The 21934-nt window shown below is 41.7% G+C and overlaps 1 pseudogene; it reads left to right on the top strand.

Moving 5' to 3' along the window:
• The first annotated feature begins 14170 nt into the window (after positions 1-14170).
• On the top strand, positions 14171-17186 carry LOC100404885 (R3H domain-containing protein 2 pseudogene; annotated as a pseudogene).
• The last annotated feature ends 4748 nt before the right edge of the window (positions 17187-21934 follow it).

The raw sequence follows: 21934 nt of genomic DNA, 5'->3' as shown, positions 1-21934 counted from the left end.
TTTGAGAATTTCTGTAAAAAAATGCCTGTGTTCTAACACTGGATGTAAAATGTGTGAATAGATTCTGCTATAGCAAAAGGTTCATATACTGTTTCTGAAATACTTTTTTGATTTCATAGTTTATTACTTTTATTGTATAACTGTATATGCCCAAGTACATTCCAGAAGAAAATCTCAAACAAACACTTCAGGAAAGCAGTAAACATTACCATCATGTGATAAAATTGGTATTTTATTATGATTATTATTTTGAAATGGAGTCTTGCACTGTCACCCAGGATGGAGTGCAGTGGCGTGATCTCGGCTTACTGCAACCTCTGCCTCCTGGGTTCAAGTGATTCTTCTGCCTCAGCCTCCCAAGTAGTAGTAGTAGTAGCCTGTAACTACAGGCATGAGTCACCACACCCAGCTAATTTTTTTTTTTTTTTGTATTTTTATTAGAGACTGGATTTTACCGTGTTGGCCAGGCTGTTCTTGAACTGTTGACCTCGTGTTCTGCCCACCTTGGCTTCTCAAAGTGCTGAGATTACAGGTGTGAGCCACTGTGCCCAGCCAATTTTTAATTATGTTTCTAACATATAAGCTGTATCACCCTTGACAAGGTACACTTGTTAGGAGTTAGATAAATTTATGAATGTGTGCAATTTCTATTCTATTTCTGTCTAGGATTAATTTTTCTTAAAAACTAGTAGCTTGGCTGAGCGCGGTGGCTCATGTCTGTAATCCCAGCATGTTGGGAGGCTGAAGTGGGCGGATCACTTGAGGCCAGAAGTTCAAGATCAGCCTGGCCAATGTGTTAAAACCTGTCTCTACTAAAAATACAAAAATTAGCCAGGTGTGGTGGCAGGCACTTGTAATCTCAGCTACTTAGGAGGCTGAGGCACAAGAATCACTTAAACTGGAGTGATCTCACCATTGCACACCAGTGTGGGTGATACTGCGAGACTCCGTCTCAGAAAAAAACAAAAACAAAAACAGAAAAAATAACTATACCAATTTCTCAAAGATTCAATTAAACACAGCCAACATCCTGAGTAGCTTCTGTGCAGGGTTCTCTCTGTTCTGTCACTGAACCTGCCTCCCATCCTTGGGTCACAGGCAGTACACAGGCCCCTGGGCAGCCTGTTCTCTGTGATTCCTGGCTTCAAAGCTGGGCCAAGGGGGAGATCCCAGGTGGCCAAACAACCTGCCTTACCTGGGTTTTGTCATTGCCACAGGAGAGGAGTGGAAAGATCAAGGGTGACGAGAATTCTCTGGCCCATTTATCTTGGAGCTGCTGCCCTTTCCTCTTCCCCACAAGTACAAAGGCCCTGGCTCCCTCCACAAGCCCGTCCCGTGTTATGCTGCCTCTGGAGGTAGAGACGGCAGCTCAGAGGGCACCACGTTCTAGGACCTTTCTGCCTACACTTGATCTACCTTAGCTTAGGGAGACAGCGCTGCATTCCGTAGAGAAAAAAATGGAGGTTTTCAAGTTGGAAGATCTTAATCAGTGTGGTTTTTAAAGTTTCACCTTACTGAGTCGAATGAACAATGGCAGATCACAGTATCAATTATTCAAAAGTGATTAATGCAGCTTAAATGCCAATTCGCTGGAAGAGAACTTAAATGCATCGCGAAGCTCTTAACAACTATAAAGATTTGTTTGTGTACATTTTTCACCATATGGATACCAGTGAACTCTTCAGCCTTATAATGGGTACTTTGTGAATAAGATACTATTTTGCAAGAAATAAAAAATAGGGTTTGTCTTTAAGCATTGCACTGTTGAGACTATACTTATGCAATAATTCAAAACAGGTAATTTAGGAATATCATCTCCCCTGAGCATAGCTGCAATATGCTCTATACACAGAGAACTATTTCTTTTTTTTTTTTTAATTTTTTATTGCATTTTTGGTTTTGGGGTACATGTGCAGAACATGCAAGACAGTTGCATAGGTACACACATGGCAGTGTGTTTTGCTTCCTTTCTCCCCTTCACCCACATTTGGCATTTCTCCCCAGGCTATCCTTTCCCACCTACTGGCCCTCCCACTGGCCCTACCCTTTTCCCCCCAATAGACCCCAGTGTTTAGTACTCCCCTCCCTGTGTCCATGTTTTCTCATTTTTCATCACCCGCCTATGAGTGAGAATATGCAGTGTTTCATTTTCTGTTCTTGTGTCAGTTTGCTGAGAATGATGTTCTCCAGATTCATCCATGTCCCTACAAATGACACAAACTCATCATTTCTGATTGCTGCATAATATTCCATGGTGTATATGTGCCACATTTCCCAATCCAGTCTATCATCAATGGGCATTTGGGTTGATTCCAGGTCTTTGCTATTGTAAACAGTGCTGCAATGAACATTCGTGTGCATGTGTCCTTATAGTAGAACGATTTATAGTCCTTTGGATATATACCCAGTAATGGGATTGCTGGGTCACATGGAATTTCTATTTCTAAGGCCTTGAGGAATCGCCACATAGATTTCATATAATGGGGCCTGACTCAGTGGCTCACGCCTGTGATCCCAGCACTTTGAGAGGCTGAGGCAGATGGATCACCTGAGGTCAGGAGTTTGAGACCAGCCTGGCCAACATTGTGACACCCTGTCTCTACTAAAAAAATAAAAAATTAGCCGAGCATGGTGGGGCATTCCTGTAATCCTGGTTACTTAGGATCTAAGGCAGGTGAATCACCTGAACTTGGGAGGCTGAAGTTGCAGTGAGCCGAGATTGTGTCATTGCACTCCAGCCTGAGCAACAGAGTGAGACTCCATTTCAATAAATAAATAAGATTTCATATAATGGCGCAGCTGCTTTTAACTGGAATGCAATAAATCCTCACCTACTTTCTGAAGACTGACTTTGGTGAGGTAGCATACTGGACATAGAGAAACAGGGACTTCACTTTCAGGATTGTCATAAATCAGTGCCTGACACGGCATGCAGACAAACCTCATGCTGGGGAACACAGAAAAGGGAAGACAATGTTTGGTGAAAGAGGCCAGGAAACGCTCCAGCTTACAGCTCTGTAGATCAGAGGTCTGCCACAGTCTTTCTGGGCTAATAACCCTGGGTCAGTTGGACTATGCTCCTTTTTGGAGACTTTAGCCTTCCCTAAATCCTCCTAAAAGGATAGGAGAATTCCTATCCTTGCTTTTTCTGGCTTCTAGAAACCACCCAGTCATAGCTCACTCACCTTCAAAGCAATCACATTACACTGACCTCTGCTTCTGCCATCACACCTCCTCTTCCACCTTGAAGGGTTCTTGTGATGACGGGGGGCCCACTCGGGTAGTCAAGGAGAATCCCTGTCTTTAAGCAGGTTGTTAATAACATGAATTCTCTCTGCAACCTTAATCCCCTTTGTCATATAAGGTGACATATTTACAGATGCTGAGGATCCGGATGTGGACATCCTGGGGGGCTCTTGTTCTGCCTACCACATCCGACCATGTGGCATCCTCAGAGTGTTTTCAGATTTGTTGTGTGTGAAGATGATCTCGACCGTGGTGCAGCAGGTGCTCTAGAATAGGCAAGGAGGCTGCCAGAGAGACACGATAAGGAGTTTTACTTCAAAAAACAGAATAGGAACCTATTCATAGAGGGGTATATGTTGTATTTGAAATGAAGGTAATTGATAAATAAAAATTTAATGAACAATGATCTTTTCATTTAAAATCAGACTACACATTCTTTAAAGGACTTGAAATTGAAAATTATTTTATTTCCTGGTGCAAAACCAGGTGCCCCTCACCCCTGACCCCCCCTACACACATACACTTCTTCTGCAAATTGCTACAATTACATAAAGTTGTGGTCAATTTGCAGTAACAATGAAAGACACAGGTGTGAAGGGCTGAGGTTAGCAAAGTCACAATCTCTGTATATGAGCCTGACTCACAAAATATTCAATGTGCAGGAAGGTGACAGAGTCCTGGAGAGGCTACATGACATTGCTGAGCCCTTTCAGAACCCATTTCTCAGGCACTGTTGGTTGCATGAAGCTATGGTTTACTGGGCCTGCCCATTACCTGGTAGAGTGACCTGTGTGTCTCTTCAAATCTCCCAGAAAGAGATTTGGGCTCATGGGGCCTGAGCACCTGAGAGGCTGCTCTGTAAGGGCTCAGTCTTCACAACTCACTTCAGGTGCTATCAGTGGACACTATGGAGTAGTTCCTCCTCCTCCCCGCTCTCCTCCTCTCCCCCACTCCTCCTCCCCCCTCCTCCTCCTCCTCCTCCTCCTCCTTCTTTCTCCTCCTCCTCCTCCTCCTTCTTTCTCCTCCTCCCCCCTCCTCCTCCTCCTTCTTTCTCCTCCTCCTCCTCCTCCTTCTTTCTCCTCCTCCTCCTTCTTTCTCCTCCTCCCCCCTCCTCCTCCTCCTTCTTTCTCCTCCTCCTCCTCCTCCTTCTTTCTCCTCCTCCTTCTCCTCCTCCTTCCTCCTCCTCCTCCTTCTTTCTCCTCCTCCTTCCTCCTCCTCCTCCTTCTTTCTCCTCCTCCTTCTTTCTCCTCCTCCTTCTTTCTCCTCCTTCTTTTGACAGAGTTTTGCTCTGTGGCCCAGGCTGGAGTGCAGAGGTGCAACCTCGGCTCACTGCAACCTCCACCTCCTGGGTTCAAGCGATTCTCATGCCTCAGCCTCCCAAATAGCTGGGATTACAGGTGTATGCCCTCACACCAGCTAATTTTTGTGTTTTTAGTAGAGATGGTGTTTCACTGCATTGGCCAGGCTGGTCTTGAACTCCTGACCTCAGGTGATCCACCTGCCTCGGCCTCCCAAAATGCTGCAATTACAGACCTGAGCCACCACCCTCAGCAACTATGGAGGACTTGTAAGGGCTTTTGGGCTTTGGAGAATACCGACCTAGCAGAAATGGTTCCTTTTGGAAAAGACATTGAATGACATCAAATGCTCAGCATAAAGTATATGCTTTGGGTAATGCTCACTTTTCTAGGTTACCCTCAAGGAAAATTATATGAGGAAGTTATTGTGGAAAAGTGATGAGGGGGTCATAGAGAGAGCAGGAGGGTGCAGGAGTTTGAGGAAGTTACAGAGCTAAGTGACAGAGGAGCGGAGCAGAAGGAAAAGCCTCGGTGTTGGCAGAAAATGATGAAGAAAAAATAAGTTCTATGCTCTGTCCTAACTATGATGAACTGCCTTATGCTGGTGGCATGAGGGAAGGCTGCTTTAGCTACAAATGTACAACATCCATCAATATTCCACATTGTCTTTCTCCAAGTACTATGCAGAGAAACAGACACCACTCACCTGTGGGAGAAAACTGAGCCATTTTGTAGAACAATCTCCAATTATAAAGAGTCAATGAATGGATCTTTTTTAAAAGTGACACTCCTGAACACATTTCATCTCAAAGGCGCCGTGTGATCATTGTCACATGACAGTTTCTCAATCTGGGTGTTTTACTCTCTACAGTAGTAAGGCCAGTCCTTCAGGGACCGAAGTCTGTGCAGTCACTGTGAAACACCCCTGGAAATAAGGCAGGAAGAACTTACAGAGCTGAAACATGCCCATCAGAATATTTTGAAACCTAAGTTACAGTATTATGAAGGTGATCCAAAAGCATTCTCAGAATCTCTATGAAATTATGAACATTTAAATTCTAAAATGCCTTTTCATAAATGTGGTGGTTGCTGTGTTTATTTTCTGTTGCTGCATACTACCACGGACTCACTGGCTTACAATGATATGCATTTATTATTTCACATGTCTCCCAATCCGTGGGTCATGAGTCATCTGCTTGGGGTCTCATGAGGCTGGAATCAAGATGCTATCTGGCTGCATTCTCATCTGCAGGCTCAGCCAGGGAAAGAGCCACTCCCAAGCTCCCTCAGGTTATCAGCAGAATTTGTTTCCTTGTAATTGTATAACCCAGTACCCACCAACTTCCTAGCTGCCAGCTGTGGACCCCTCTCAGCTTCCAGAGATTCCTCTCAGGGCCCCTCCATGTGGCCTTCCATCTCAGCAGCAGAGAAACCCTTGCATCATCAACTCTCTCAGGCTTCTCCTCTATTTGACTTCTTCAAAGCTCTGATTAAGTCAGGTGCATCCAAACAATATCCCTATCTTAAGGACAATTGTGCCATGCAACATAACCTAATTACAGGAGTCAAACATATTATATTCACATTTCCATGTGTTAGGCAGTGTTTGTATGCCAGGTGGATGGGATGTCGCCCTCGGAGTGCCATCTTTAGAATCTTGCCTACCACAAATCCCAATTCTACAACACAAAAGGCCTGAGGCTTCATTGCTATCACAGCAGGAGGTATAAGTTTCCTAGATACCCAAAGGCATCTACTGTCTGTGTCCATCTAACATCCCATTTTCATACCAGGTGGTGAGAAATCAACTCATCATCCACACCATTCAGAAGCATACAACACAGATTTTGTCATTCTAGTTCTTGTTACTGTGTGTTTGAGCACATACTAACTAGAGAAGTTCATTTGTCATCAGCTCTACACAGTGCAATCCTCAAAATGCCCACCATTATCCAAAGGTTACCAATATTGCTCTTCTGATTACAGTGAAGCTAGCAGAAATCTTCTGCATATCATTAACCCAAATGGAGAATCGAAAGCTGGAAAATTATGCATCTATTTTTCTACCAAGAGAAAAGAAAAAGAACATTTTCCTCCCACCTTTACTATGCCTTCAAGTGGTTGTAGTAACTGGTTACGTTCAGCCAGTGTCATTAAACTGCTTCCCAGGGAATGCAGCCAATGAAGCTGAAACAGATAACGAAGTTTCTTTGGCTACTGACTACCAGACTTGCCATTGGCTCCATACAGAAGAAAAACTAGATTAGTAGTTACACCTCTAGCAGCTATTAACTAGACATCCTTGCAATAAGGGTAGGAAATTTAATATACAAAGAAGAAAAGTGCTAATAATAAAAAAGTAAAAACTGAAAGGGAGGATGACCAGACTCACATTCTATTAAAATTTAGCCCTTAAAAAAAAATTAGCTGAGCGTGATGGTAGGTGCCTGTAATCCCAGCTCCTCAGGAAGCTGAGGCAGGATAACAGCTTGAATTGGAAGTGGAGGCTGCAATGAGCTGAGATCACTCCTTTGCACTTCAGCCTGGGCAATAAGAGTGAAACTGCATTTCAAACAAAAACAAAACAAAAAAAAACACCTGGTCATCCTCCCGTGCCCCAGCCCATCCTTATCTCAGTAAATCTCCCCACCCCAATTTCCTCACATCACAAACCCAGGAATCATTGTTAACGCCTTCCTTTCCCTCATTCCTCCTCTCATCCAGTCTGATACTGAACCAGGCTCGTTCTGCCCACGTACAGTCAACTAATCACTGTGATGATGAGTTTGGCAAAGAGAAAAAATTTATTCACAGAACAGCCCTTCAAGTGAAATACCCTAGCCTGGCTGTAATGAACACGTTTTAAACAATCCTGCTACCTCCATTTTGCCCACCCTGAGCTATGCAGGTCATTCTGTTCTGACAGCTTGTGGTTTAAGACACCTGCATCTTTGTAACCAATTTTCTGAGAAACAGGGCCCACTGGCCTATGCATCCTGTGCTTGCAAAACCGTGCAACTGCTTACCCCACATCCTGAGTAAAAAAAAACAACTTTAAGTAGAACTTTTTTTGTTAGGCACCGCCGCTTCCCCTAACCTGCACCTTCTGTTTCTGTAATAATCTGCTTACCGCCTCGACGCTAAACTGGTATAATAATGATGACCGCCTTTTGTTCGTGGCCGAGTGGTTTGAGCTCTAGGTGACTCTCGAATGTGTCTCTCGGCCGGGAAAGTGGACTCTCGGCCGTGCGCGGTGGCTCACGCCTGTAATCCCAGCACTTTGGGAGGCCGAGGCGGGTGGTAATCACGAGATCAAGAGATGGAGACCATCCTGGCCAACATGGTGAAACCTGCTCTCTACTAAAATGACAACAAAAATCAGCTGGCCGTGGTGGCGCACGCCTGCATCTTTGTAACCAACAAGCAGACACGGATTGCTTGAACCTGGGAGGTGGAAGTTGCAGTGAGCCGAAGTTGCGCCACTGCACTCCAGCCTGTGCCTGGTGATGGAGTGAGACTCTGTCTCAAAAAAAAAAAAAAAGGACTCTCAATGAATTTAGAGGGTGGCGCTCCTGTTTATTTTTATATTTATTTATTTATTTTGAGACTGAATTTCGCTCTTGTTACCCAGGCTGGAGTGCACTGGCACGATCTCGGCTCACCGCAACCTCCGCCTCCTGGGTTCACGCAATTCTCCTGCCTCAGCCTCCTGAGTAGCTGGGATTACAGGTGTGTGCCACCATGCCCAGCTAATTTTTTTTTGTATTTTTAGTAGAGACGGGGTTTCACCATGTTGACCAGGATGGTCTCCATCTCTTGACCTCGTGATCCACCTGCCTCGGCTTCCCAAAGTGCTGGGATTACAAGCTTGAGCCACTGTGCCCGGCCTGGCGCTCCTGTTTAAACTCACTCAATTGGCTGGGCGGGGTGGCTCACGCGTGTAATCTCAGCACTTTGGGAGGCTGAGGCGGGTGGATCACGAGGTCAAGAGATCGAGACCATCCTGGTCAACATGGTGAAACCCCGTCTCTACTAAAAATACAAAAATTAGCTGGGTATGGTGGCGCGCGCCTGTAATCCCAACTACTCAGGAGGCTGAGGCAGGAGAATTGCGTGAACCCAGGAGGCGGAGGTTGCGGTGAGCCGAGATCGTGCCAGTGCACTCCAGTCTCGGTAACAAGAGCAAAACTCCGTCTCAAAAAAAAAAAATCAAAATTAATTGTATAATTAAGTATAAGACCTCAACTTGTAAAACAACTTCAAAAAAAACTTAGGGGAAAATCTCTAGGACATTAGCCTGGACAAAAGTTTCTTGAGTAATATGCCACAAGCTCAGGCAAACAAAGCAAAAATGAATAAAGGGAATCACATAAACTTCAAAAGCTTCTGCACAGTAAAAAAAAAAAAAAATCAACAAAGTTAAGAGATAACTTAAGATGGGACAAAATACTTGCAAACCACCCATATGACAAGAGATATTAATAACCAGAATATATAGAGTGCTGAAACAACTCTAAAGGACAAATTTTAATTATCCAATCAAACAAAATTAAAGAGACAAAGCCAAGTGTCGGTGAGGACATCGAGTAACTGAAATGCTCATGAAGTGATTGTTTAAGGATAATTTGGTATCTTCTTCTTACATAGGCATACCTATACATATTTGGATATGTAACCATCTGACCCTATATTGAGCAAGACATGAGTTCATACTGATATCTCCTATTTTAATTCATTATCATATATAATATTTCAGCCTGCTCACTGTGCTTTTCTGTAAACAATTATTCCAACAGTGAAAAACCTGCCTCTAACCATCTGACATAATCCATTTACTTAATTTTAAAAAATTATTTGAACTTATTGATGTATTGACATCTTACAATATTAGGTCTTCTAGTCCATGAACAAATAATTATTTCTCCATTTATGTAGGTCATCTTTGATTTGTTTCATCAGAGTTCGTAGTTTTCAGTATTTACATACTGCACGCATTTTGGTAGACCCATACTTAAGTATTTCATTTTTCTTGGTGCTATTGTAAATCATATTTTTAAATTTCAAATGCCAATTATTCCTGACTGGTATATAGGAAAGTAGTTTTTATATTATAGTTTGATAGTACAAGTTTGTTATCAGTGTATAACATACTAGTGACATCCTTTTTTTTTTATTGACTTTGGAAAATTTTCTGCATAGGTAATCATATTACCTTCAAAGTTTGTTTTATTTATTCTTTTTCCATCTATATACCTCCTATTTTTTAAAACTGTCTTACTGCACTAGCTACGGCTTCCAGTATGATGTTGAACTGACGTGGTGAGAAAGAACATCCTTCCCATGTTCCCAAAAGTGGTGAAGCACCCACTTTCTTGCCATTAAATATGTTACCTGGAGACTTTGTGTGAATGTTATTTACCATGTTGAGAAAGTTTGCTTGTATTCCTAGTCTTTTGAGAGTTTTATCATAAATGGGTGTTGGATACTGTCAAATGCATTTTATGCATTAATTGATATTATTACATTTTTCTTTTTTAGACTATTGATATGGATTACACTGACTGATTTTCAAATATTGAAGCAGCCATGTATACATGGAGTAAATTGGCCTTTGTCATGGTGTATATTTTAAAATATGTTGTGAAATTTGATTTGCTAATATTTTACTGAATATTTTTGAATATGTGTACATGAGAGATGGCTCTGTAGTTTTCCTTTTTGTAATAAGTTTATTTGGCTTTTATATGAGTTAAGAAGTTGTCCTTCTGCTCCTGGTTCTTAGAAGAGATAAAAGATAATTTGTGTTTATTTCTTAAATATTTGGGAGCGTTCACCAGGGAAAACTTCTGCGCCTTGTGCCCCTATTTTGGAAGAGTAAATTTTAGGTCATTTTCTCTCATAGCTTTACGCCTATTCAGATTATGTATTTCTCTTTGTGTGAGTTTTTATAGTTCATGGATTTGAAGAAATTGATCCATCTCAACAAAGTTGTCTAAATTGTGGAAATACACCCAAAAAATAAAATACCTGGGAATGCATTTAGCCAAGGAGGTGAAATATCTTTACAAGGAGAACCACAAAACACTGATGGAATAAATTGTGGACCACAAAACCAAACGAAAAATCACCCTATTCTGATGGATTAGGAGAATCAATATTACTAAAATGACCATATTGTCCAAAGCAATCTATAGATTCAATGTTGCTCCTATTAAACTACCAACACCATTCTTCTCAGAATTAGAAAAAAAAAACTATCTTAAAATTCATACGGAACTAGCACTTTGGGAGGCCAAGGATGGTGGATCACAAGGTCAGGAGTTCAAGACCAGCCTAGCCAATGTAGTGAAAACCTGTCTCTAATTAAAATACAAAAAAAAATTAGCCAGTTGTGGTGGTGGGTGCCTGTAATCCCAGCTACTCATGAAGCTGAGGCAGAAGAATTACTTGAACCTGGGAGGCGGAGGCTGCAGTCAGCTAAGATCACACCATCGCACTCTAGCCCAGGCAACAGTGCATGACTCCGTCTCAAAAAAAAAAATTATATGGAAACAAAAAATAGCCTGAATAGCCAAAGCAATGTTAAGCAAAAGGAACAAAGCTGGAGACATCCCACTGCCTGAGCTCAAATTTTACTACAAGGTTATAGTAACCAAAACAGCATGGTGCTGGTACAAAACAAACACATAGACCAATGGGACAGAATAGAGAACACAGAAATAAAGCCACACATCAATGATAAAAAACATCTGATCTTTGGTAAAGTCAACAAATACACACAATAAGGAAAAGACACCCTATTCAATAGATGGTGCTGGGAAAATTGAATAGCCATGTGCAGTAGTATGCAACTGGATCCTTATCTTTCACAATATACAAAAATTATCTCAAAGTGGATTAAATAATTAAATATAAGAGTGAAACTATAAAAATCTTTAAATGAAACCTAAGAAACACTCTTGAGGACATTGACCAAGGCAAAGAATTTATGACTAAGACCTCAAGAGCAAATGCAACAAAAACAAATATAGACAAATGGGCCCTAATTAAACCCAAGACATTTGCACTGCAAAGACATTTTCAAGAGTAAATGGACAACCTAGTGAATGGGAGAAAATATATGCAAACTATGCATCTGACAAAGGACTAATATCCAGAATCTGTAATAAAACTAAAAGAATCTTGACAAGAAAATAATTGAAGTTGCTCATTAATTGATTTTGGAAATGGGTGATTTCCTGGATTATCCAGATGTGCCCAATACGGTGAAAAGGGTTCTTTCACATGGAGGAGGGAAGCAGAGGGACAAATTCAGAGATTTGAAGATGCCACACTGCTGGCTTTGAAGATGTAAGAAAGGGCCAGGATCACAGGATTTCAGATGGCTTCTGGAAACTGAAAGAGTCAAACGGATCATTCCCCAGCCCCGAAGAAGGAATGTAGCACTCTTAACACTTGATGTTAGTCCAGTACATCCAGCTCAGACCTCTGCTCTCTAGAAGTACATGATAATCAATTTGTTTTGTGGCAATATTTTTGTAATTTGTTACAGCAGCATAGGAAAATAACACAGTTGCCACAAACCCAGCATTAATTAAACCGTTTTTTCCCTAAGAAACTTGTGGTAGAGAAGGGATCTCCCAAAGGCAGGACAGTTGAAATGGTTCATCTGCCAAGTAGGTAAAAAAAGAGGCGCATTGTCTGTGGACAATTTTAAAACAAGAACAAAACTGAATAAATGCCAGTCTTTTCCCTTACCACCACCATACCCCAACATTTCTAAGTAACACCAGTAATAAAATCATTTCCCCCCAAAAAATTCCAAAATTCTTTTGTATTTTTCATAAACAATATATTTTTAAAAAGAGCTTTAATTAGGTATAATTGGCATACAATAAACTGCACAAAGTGTTCAATTTAATTAGTTTTGATCTTTGAGTCTTAGAATTTCTGTTTCCTTACATTGTCCATCTGTTTTTGCAAGTGTTCTACATTTTCCATTAGTGCTGCTACCATATGGATCATGATTACTTAAAATGCCCTGTACGATAATTCCAACATGTGGTTCAATTTCTTGCTTTGTTTCTTTAGATTGTGTTTCTCTTATCTTTTTGGCATGCCTGGCAATCTTTTGTTAAAAGCCAGACATGTTGTGTGGTGAAGTGGAACTGAGTTAAACAGGCCTGTAGTGTGAGGGTTTATGTTCATCTCTGTTTATGTTGGGTACAGTCATAGGTATCTGATGCTTCAAGTTCCCCTAGGATCTCTGCCAATTTCTCCCTTCTTGACTTTGTGCTTCCCTAGCTTCTATTACTCAGAAGAATACACATGTTGCAGCTCTTTCAGCCATAATCCACTGTTATTATACTGGAGCCTTTTTAGTGTGGTGGCAAAGTGCTGGGAAGTGTAAAAATTATCAAATTTTACTTGCAAATCTCAATATTGTAATAATTCTGTGTTTTGGCCGGGTGCAGTGGCTCAAGCCTGTAATCCCAGCACTTTGGGAGGCCGAGGCGGGTGGATCACGAGGTCAAGAGATGGAGACCATCCTGGTCAACATGGTGAAACCCTGTCTCTACTAAAAATACAAAAAAATTATCTGGGCATGGTGGCACACACCTGTAATCCCAGCTACTCAGGAGGCTGAGGCAGGAGAATTGCCTGAACCCAGGAGGCAGAGGTTGCGGTGGGCCAAGATCACGCCAGTGTACTCCAGTCTGGGTAACGAGCGAAACTCCGTCTCAAAAAACTAAAACTAAAACTAAAAATAAAAATAATTCTGTGTTTCTTGGATTTGATATTTACAGATGTTTTTCCAGTGATAGACGGTTTCCTCGCTTACATGAGACAAAAGTAAAAGAGGGGCTGGAGTGGTGTGAATGCTTTCACCTAAGCAGGATAAGGCTCTAGTAAAGTTATTTTCCTCTGGAGAGCAGGACTTCATTATGAAGAAAAAAAGCTGAGTCTGTTTTACAGTCATCACTGTTTCCCTCTCCGTGCCAGAGCCAGAAGGGAATTTTTCATGGATCCTCATCATGAGAAGCTGGAACTATTCCTGGAAGCAAATCCCAAGACATTGCGCCCTTTGCAAAGACTCTGGTAATATCTCTGAAAATGGCATTCTCAATGACCTAGACATTTCATTCCTTGGTAAAATCCCAACATAAATATGTTTATATGCTTATCAAAAGGCACATGCAAGAAAGTGTATAGCAGTGTTACTAATCATAACTCAAAACCGGAAAATAAAAACCAAATGATTATGGATAGTAGAATGTGAAAATAGGTTAATATACATTCATAAATACAATACTAGGCAATTAGGGCCCTACAGATTTAAAACTACATGCAACATGACTAAGTCAATAAACACACGTCCCCTCCCCCGTTTTCTCCCTTTCCGGGTTTGGTTCCCTCCTTTTCTTTCCCTCTCCTCCCTCCTTCCCAAGTCCCTTTCTTCTCCCCAGCCCTGGTCCCCCCTGCTTCCCAGCCCTAGAGCCCGGGGAAGACCGCAGCAAGCGGCTGTGGGCCTGGGCAGCAGGCAGAGACGCGGGCACCCTCCCCGCTACAGCCCGTGCTTGACTTGTTTCTTACATGTGATCCATTCCAGCACTGGACTGATGGAGGCTGAGCATTTCTTCAGGAGTCCATAGAGGCCACTGTATTCTATTGAAGAACATGTCTAACAATAACACTACTCAAGAGACCCTGGAAATAATGAAAGAATCAGAAAAAAACCTGGTGGAAGAATCTGTAAACAAAAACAAGTTTATATCTAAGACTCCAAGTAAGGAAGAAATTGAGAAAGAATGTGAAGATACCAGTTTGCGTCAGGAGACACAGAGGCGGACATCCAACCACGGTCATGCCAGGAAAAGAGCCAAGTCTAATTCCAAGCTAAAGTTGGTACGTAGCCTGGCACTATGTGAGGAGTCCTCCACCCCATTTGCTGATGGGCCATTAGAAACCCAGGACATCATTCAGTTGCACATCAGTTGCCCGTCTGACAAGGAGGAAGAAAAGTCCACAAAAGATGTCCCTGAAAAGGAAGACAAGGACAAAAACAAAGAAAAGGTCCCAAGGAAGATGTTGTCCAGAGACTCCAGCCAGGAATATATGGACTCCACTGGAATAGACCTACATGAATTTCTTGTAAACACACTGAAAAAGAACCCAAGGGACAGAATGATGCTGCTAAAATTAGAACAGGAGATTCTGGAATTTATTAATGACAACAATAACCAGTTCAAGAAGTTCCCTCAGATGACCTCATATCACCGGATGCTATTACACCAGGTAGCTGCCTATTTTGGGATGGACCACAATGTTGATCAAACTGGGAAAGCTGTCATCATCAACAAAACTAGTAACACAAGAATCCCTGAACAGAGGTTCTCAGAACATATCAAGGATGAGAAGAATACAGAATTTCAGCAGAGGTTCATTCTCAAGAGAGATGATGCCAGCATGGACCGAGGTGATAACCAGATCAGAGTTCCATTGCGGGATGGAAGGAGGAGCAAGTCAATGGAAGAGAGAGAGGAGGAATATCAAAGGGTCTGAGAGAGAATATTTGCTCGAGAGACTGGCCAGAACGGATATCTAAATGACATCAGGGAAAACCGTGAAGGGCTGAGCCGCACCTCAAGCAGCCGTCAGAGCAGCACAGACAGTGAACTCAAATCCCTGGAGCCTCGACCTTGGAGCAGCACAGACTCTGATGGCTCTGTCTGGAGCATGCGACCCCTGTCACCAAAGCCAGCAGCTTCAGTGGAATCTCTATCCTTACCCTACATGACAGCATCGGCAGCAGTAAAGGCACCATGCAGGAAGGCTCTCCAGGCCAGGTATGGCACTAGGTGCCCCAGAAGTGTACAACCAGGTCACCTCATCCCAGTCTGTCCGGGGCCTTCTCCCTTGTACTGCCCAGCAGCAACAGCAGCAGCAGCAACTTTCTGCTCTCCCACCCACGCCTCGGCAACAGCCACCCTTGAATAATCACATGATCTCACAGGCAGATGACCTCAGCAACCCCTTCGGACAAATGAGCCTTAGTCGCCAAAGTTCTACTGAAGCAGCTGACCCATCTGCAGCTCTGTTTCAGACCCCACTTATCTCCCAGCACCCTCAACAGACTAGCTTCATCATGGCTTCCACGGGTCAGCCCCTCCCCACTTCCAACTATTCCACCTCTAGCCATGCACCACCTACTCAGCAAGTTCTGCCACCCCAGGGGTACATGCAGCCCCCTCAACAGATCCAGGTTTCTTACTATCCCCCTGGACAATATCCTAACTCCAACCAGCAATATCGACCTCTCTCTCACCCAGTGGCCTACAGCCCCCAACCTGGTCAACAGCTGCCTCAGCCATCCCAGCAGCCTGGTTTACAGCCCATGATGCCTAACCAGCAGCAGGCGGCTTACCAAGGCATGATTGGGGTCCAGCAGCCACAGAATCAGGGCCTGCTCAGCAGCCAGAGGAGCAGCCTGGGGGCCAGATGCAAGGCTTGGTGGTTCAGTACACTCCACTGCCTTCTTACCAAGTTCCAGTGGGTAGTAACTCGCAAAATGTGGTCCAGCCACCTTTCCAGCAACCCATGCTGGTCCCTTCAAGCCAGTCTGTGCAAGGTGGCCTCCCAGCAGCGGGAGTACCAGTGTACTATAGCATGATCCCACCTGCTCAGCAGAACGGTACAAGCCCTTCTGTAGGGTTTCTGCAACCCCCTGGCTCTGAGCAGTACCAGATGCCTCAGTCTCCCTCTCCCTGTAGTCCACCACAGATGCCACAGCAGTACTCAGGAGTGTCACCATCTGGACCAGGTGTGGTGGTCATGCAGCTGAATGTCCCTAATGGACCCCAGCCACCCCAGAACCCATCCATGATCCAGCGGAGTCACTGTAAATACTACAGCATGAACCAGCGGGGACAGAAGCCTGGAGACCTGTACAGCCCTGACAGCAGCCCCCAGGCCAGCACACAAATGAGCAGCAGCCCTGTCACATCTCCTACCCAGTCTCCAGCACCCTCTCCTGTCACCATCCTCAGCAGCGTCTGCACAAGACTCAGTCCCCTGCCTGTCCTCACACAGTTCCCCTGGCCTGGGGGTCCAGCACAGGGTGATGGGTGCTATTCCCTTTTGGGCCAGCCATTACAGTACAATCTGTCCATCTGCCCTCCCTTGCTCCATGGCCAGTCAACTTACACAGTGCACCAGGGAGAGAGTGGATTGAAGCATGGAAACCGGGGCAAGAGACAAGCACTCAAATCTGCCTCCACTGACCTGGGTACAGCAGATTTTGTCCTGGGTCGGGTGCTGGAGGTGACAGATCTCCCTGAGGGCATCACCCGTACGGAGGCGGACAAACTCCTCACCCAGCTCGTCATGTCCGGCACCAAGATCCAGTGGCTCAAGGATGCTCAAGGGCTGCCTGGAGGGGGTGGGGGGGACAACGGTGGGACTGCTGAGAATGGCCGCCACTCAGACCTCGCTGCCTTGTACACCGTTGTGGCTGTGTTCCCCAGCCCCCTGGCTGCCCAGAATGCTTCCCTTCATCTCAACAACTCTGTGAGTCGCTTCAAACTTCGAATGGCCAAAAAGAACTATGACCTGAGGATCCTGGAGCAAGCCAGCTCCCAATAAAGGGAGGAGGGGAAGGGACCATCACAGAAGGAAAAGGGGCAGGGTGGAGGGGGTTGAAGGATCCTGACAGACCATGGACAGAGGCAGGAAGTAAGGAGACTGATGCTAAACTGGAGCTTAAGACAGTGATGAAGATGGAAACAGACAGATGCCCACATTGGCATTGGACTCCTTTTTGCTCCCCTGCCATGGGTCCCCTTTTTTTCCCTGGTTGACCCCCCTTGCACCCCTCTTCTTCCCATCCTTTTTTTCTTTTTTGAGACAGAGTTTCACTCTTGTTGCCCAAGCTGGAGTATAGTGGCACGTTCTTGGCTCACTGCAAACTCTGCCTCCTGGGTTCAAGTGATTCTCCTGCCTCATCCTCCTGAGTAGCTAGCACTACAGGCACACACCACCACGCCTGGCTAATTTTTGTATTTTTAGTAGAGATGGGGTTTCACCATGTTGGCCAGGCTGGTCTCAAACTCCTGACCTCAGGTGATCCACTCGCCTTGGCCTCCCAAAGTGCTGGGATTACAGGTGTGAGTCACTGTGCTGGGCCCCCATCATCTTCTATCATTATTTAAATGTCTTCCTCCATAAAATTAATTTCTTTTATATATTTTTGTAAGGTAGAAATGGGAAAGTCCCACACTCTACGGTTCTATTACCTTAACACCCCAAGCTTCCTTTCCTTTTTTTGGTCTTTATAAATATATTTATATGGACAGAATTAAGATAAACAACATTGATTTCCCCATTCTCTCACTTCCCCATCTTGTCTTCTCAGACCCCACAGAGTTAAAACTTGGGATCCACCCGACCCCCTCACCCCAAACACTTGTATATTGTTTGTTTGAGGTTCATGCCACAGTAACTGACATAGTATTTAATTGCACATACAGATGTTTGCTGGGTATATTCACTGTAAATTTTATTTAATCTGGTTTTTGTTTGGGGATTATTTGGAGGGAGGTTGGTTTTGTTTTTAAATATATAAAAAAAACTGTCCCTGGAAAAATAAATAAATAAACACAATTAATTCAATATAAAGGTAAAAATCCAAGAACAAACATGTACATGCTGTATAATTCAATTTTTCCAAATTTAGCAACTGGAAAAAGAACTGTTACTGAATTTGCATAAATCATATTAGGAGACTGGTTGCCCCTACTGTGACATGAAGCAGAGATGCTCGTAATGTTTTGTGTCTTCAGTTAGGGACTGGTTAATGGGTCTATTCAGTTTGTGAAGCTATATTGAGCTGAACACTCATAATTTGTTCATTTTGCTGTACTTATTCTATGTTTATTTAAAATGTTACATTAAAAATCTAAAAATAAGAAAATGTTAAATAACTTGATATAAATTATTTTGACAATTTAGATGTTTTCCTGAAAAAAGGATTTATTTTACATTGTTACTTTTAATGGTAAAAACAGTAATTATTTAGCACAGACATAAGATCAAAAGCAGGACTGGAAGAATTAAAATAGCTGCTATGGTTCTGTAACATAAATTTGAAATTAGCTAAAACAGTTTACAGCAAGAAAATATACAGTTACGGAGGTTTCACTACTCAATTTTTCCATGAGTATGAGGGAATAAAATAAATAATAAATCTGCAAATTTAACAAAAATTATTCCAGAGAATTGGAGAAAGACCACTTCCTTATTTGGCGAAGCCAGAAAACATTGAAAGGGTATGATAAAACAAGAGGATTAAAATAAAATTTCTCATTAACATAGAGGCAAAAATCCCAAATAAAATGTTACCAGATATAACACTGTAACAATATTTAAAAATCATTTGATGTATGTTACCATAATAATCGAAGTAAATTAAACCTATGTGATTTTCTATTAAATATTTCAAAAATTGATGAATTCCAACAGAAATTCATTTTACCTAGCTAGAATAAACAGAAACTTCTTCATAAAAAAATCATGTTAACGTTGAAATGGTGAACACATTTTCTCGGACTCTGGGCACCTCTTTTACGTAACTTCATATCAGAGACCTTAACAAATACAATCAGGCAGGAAAAATCAAACATATCAGCATTGTAAGGAAAATAAAACCTAAATTTGTTACAGATGACACTATTGTGAATTTACATAATCAGAGAGAATAAACTGGCAGAGCATTAGATAATATAATTGACATAAATTAGTAAGTGATTAGTAATTAACATTATTATGGAAGATACTGGATATAAGAACAATAATTGAAATAGTAATTATATTTCCATTAATCAATAATAAGAAAATAAAGCCCTATTATGATATTATTTAAAATGGCATCAGAAAAATATAACTATAAATGAATTAATACAATATGTGAAAGATATTAATAGGAAATATGTTAAGCGTCAAATACAGAAATTAAAGAATATATATATAAATACAGGAATTTACTATGTTCATGAATTATAAAATTTTGTATTTTAAATAGTTAAATTCTTCCAAAAAGGGGGATATAGATCCCTTTCAACCCAAGCAACCTTCTGGAACGTCTTCCCTTGGAAATTTATTCTAAAATGTATATGAAAATTTGAAGGAACTAAAATTTTCAAGGCATTATGGTACAAGAATAGTTGAAGGATGTGTACTACCAGGCATCAAGGCACGTTATAAAGATAGTGTAGTATTGGGGAAAGAAAAGACAAATAAAGCAATAAGACCAAACAAAAACATCTAGAAGCAAACCTACGCATAGAGAGTCATTTGCTATATATTGAAAGTGATATCACAGTCCAATGACAGAATAACATTTACTTCAATAACTGATGCTGGATCTATTGCACATCAATGTGGAAGTAAAACACATAAAGGAGTGATGAGGAAGGTAAAATAACATAACTCAATAGAAAATAGGCAAAATATGGTAAAGTATTCTGTAAAAGAGAATATCCACGCACCAGAAAATATATAAATGATTTTTCTGCTTTATTAATTATAAAGAAAATTAAAACATCAGTGAGGGTGTTTCTAGTAAACACCCACCAGAAAGGCTAAAGCAAAAAACCAGAGAAATTCCACATAAAAAGGAAGATACAAACTAACTTGAACTGCCATACACTGTGAGTGAGTGGAAGTACATATGACTATTACTGCTTTGGAAAACTTCTTGGACATATCTACTAAAGATGGAAATATGCGTACCCATTGACATTTCATTCTCAGGTATATAATAATCAGAAAAAAATGCACAAATATGTTTTCTAAATGCCAAGGACATTAATTCTCAGGTATATAATAATCAGAAAAAAATCCACAAATATGTTTTCTAAATGCCAAGGACATTAATATTTATAGCAGAATTATCTGTGATAGAAAACAAGACTACGAAAAATAATAAATATCTATCAAAAACAGAATGGATGATTGAGGTGAGGTTTACCCATATGATGGAGTATCATCCAACAACGAAAATGGATGAGGTATAATTACACACAGCTATCTGAATGATTCACAAATGTAATGTGAAACCAAAAAAAAAAAAGAGGCAGACACAAAATGTAAATATAAATACAGCATTATTGTATTTATTTAAAGTTCAAATACAGGCAAAACGAATCTGTTTTGACAGAAGTCAGAATAGTGATTACCTTTGAGGAGAAAGAGTAACAGAGAAATTACAAAGGTGACTTCTGGGGTGCTAGTAATTTTCCGTTTTATTATCTTGGTGGTGGTTACATGGGTGTGTTCAAATGTGAAAATCCAAACTGTACAATTATGATTTATACATTGCTATGTATGCTATATTTCAATGGTAGATCTACTTAAATATTTACATTCAAGTTCTTTATTTTGCAATCTATGTTAGTAGAAAGTTATTTTCTACTCCTGGTTTGTGAGGAGCATTCTATGATGAATTAATGTTGAATTTTAAATTAATTCTCAGCATCTACTGAGAAAAGCATATTGTTTTTCTTATTTAGTCTTCAAGAATGACAATCACATTGACTAATTTTGCGTGTTGTACCTGACTTGAATTCTTGGAGTTACCTTTGTTGGGCCACTGGGTCATCATGTTAATATTTAGGTATATTCACCTGGATTTGATATGTTAATATTTTGTTGAGGAATTTAAAGTGTATGTTCAAGAAATATTTTGGTTCATAGTTTTTGTTTCTTATAATTCCTTTGTCTGATTTTGACATGCAGGTAATATAGGCCTTGTTAAGTATGCCTGGAGCTGTTCCCTATCTGTTTTCTAGAAGAAATTACACATAATCAGAATCATCCCCTCTTTTCATATTTGGTGTAAATATTTGGCCATGAGATCTTAAATATAATGCCAAAAGCATGAACAAAAACACCTACATTGGGCTTTTTCAAAAGTAAGTAATTTTTTCCAATTAAAAATATGGTTAAAAAATGAAAAATCAAGACACAAACTAAGAAAAAATGTGTCCAAGTCACATACCTGATAAAGGGCTCATATATAGCATGTGTAAAGATATTTTACGAGTCTGCGCTCCCAGTACATGTGCTTCAACTTCGGTTGGTGTGTGTCGAAGAAACCTGACTGCGCCCTGAGGAGAACAGCAGAGAAGGTCCACCGAGCCTGGCGAAAGGTCCGCTGAGTGGGCTGGCGTCCGGAGCCACTCCGGGCTGCGGAGCACCCAGTGGAGACCGCACCTGGCTCAGGTGTGGGACCCCATCCTTCCTGTCTTCACAGAGGAGTCCTCGCGTGCAATAAGCGCGTTTTGAAAACAAAAAAAAAGATTGAGTGGAAAAGGAGGCCAGGATCCAGGCCTCCA

The sequence above is a fragment of the Callithrix jacchus genome, chromosome 1, assembly GCF_049354715.1.
Source record: "Callithrix jacchus isolate 240 chromosome 1, calJac240_pri, whole genome shotgun sequence".
Lineage (NCBI taxonomy): Eukaryota > Metazoa > Chordata > Mammalia > Primates > Cebidae > Callithrix > Callithrix jacchus.
Note: the sequence above shows the minus strand (reverse complement) of the source record. Positions and strands in the feature narration are given on the sequence as shown.